Source organism: Otolemur garnettii, unplaced genomic scaffold (genome assembly GCF_000181295.1).
Source record: "Otolemur garnettii isolate 467f Iridium unplaced genomic scaffold, OtoGar3 scaffold00003, whole genome shotgun sequence".
NCBI classification, from domain to species: domain Eukaryota; kingdom Metazoa; phylum Chordata; class Mammalia; order Primates; family Galagidae; genus Otolemur; species Otolemur garnettii.
This window is the reverse complement of record NW_003852398.1, coordinates 1-1,449: the sequence shown is the minus strand read 5'-3', so window position 1 is coordinate 1,449 and position 1,449 is coordinate 1.

Sequence of the window (1,449 nt, the reverse complement as noted above, 5' to 3'; positions counted from 1 at the left end):
ACCTTAGGTGTATGTGGCTGGCGCCTTAGCCGCTTGAGCCACAGGCGCCGAGCCAGGATTTTTTATTTTTCTGGGTAGATGCCTAATAATGGGATTGCAGGATCAAATTGGACGTCTAATTTGAGTTTTTTGAGGATTCTCCATACTTCTTTCCAAAGAAAGTTGTATTGGTTTGCAGTCCTACCAGCAGTATAAACGTGTTCCCCTTGGCTCAGCACCACAGTTTTGTGGTTAAGGCATAAGTCACATCCACCCAGGGAGGGGTTGGGTGGAAGGATGGGTTTGAACCTGGCCAGGGCCTGCTTAAACGACAATGACAACTACAACAAAAAATTAGCCAGGAATTGTGGCAGGCCCTGTAGTCGCAGCTACTCAGGAGGCTGAGGCAAGAGAATCACTTAAGCCTAAGAGTTTGAGGTTGCTGTGAGCTGTTGACGCCAGGGCACTCTACCGAGGGCTACATAGTGAGACTCTTGTCTCCAAGAGAAAAAAAAAAGTGTTTCCCTCTCTCCACATCCCTGCCAGCATCTGCAGCTTTGAGATTTTGTGATGTGGGTCATTCTCGATGGGGTAAGGTGATAGATCTGGGTAGTTTTGATTTGCATTTCACCAATGATTAGGGATAATGAGCATTTTTTCATATGTTTGTTAGCCATTTGTCTTTTTCTTTCTTTTTTTTGGCCGGGGCTGGGTTTTTTACCCGCCACCTCCAGGATATGGGGCTAGTGCCCTACTCCTTTGAGCCACAGGCACCGCCCAACCATTTGTCTTCTTTAGAGAAGGTTCTATTCATCTCTCTTGCCCAGTAATAGACGGATTGTTGGGTCTTTTTTTATTCATTAATTTGAGTTCTCTTTAGATCTTGGTTATCAAGCTTTTGTCTGGTTCATAATATGCAAATATCTTTTCCCATTCTGAAGGTTGTTTGTTTTCTTTGGTTGTTGTTTCCGTAGCTATACAGAAGTTTTTCAGTTTATTTAAGTCCCATTTGTTTATTTTTGTTGTTGTTGCAATTGCCAAGGAAGTCTTCATAAAATCTTTCCCCAGGATGATATCTTCAAGTGTTTTCCCCACATTTTCTTCAAGGATTTCTGTTGTTTCATGCCTTAGGTTTAAATCTTTTATCCATCTTGAATAAATTTCTGTAAGTGGTGGGAGGTGTGGCTCCATTTTCACTCTTTTACATGTGGTCATCTAGTTCTCCCAGCACCATTTATTGAATAGGGATTCTTTTCCCCAGTGTATGTTCTTGTTTGGTTTATCAAAGATCATATGACTGTAAGAGGTTAGTTTCCTCTCATGAAACTCATCTCATGGTTTTCTATTAGGTTCCAAATGTCAGTGTCTCTATTTTTGTGCCAATTATCATGCTGTTTGGATCACTATGGGCTTTTAGTATAGCTGAAAGTATAGTAGGGTGATACCTCCGAATTCGTTTTTTTTTTTTTT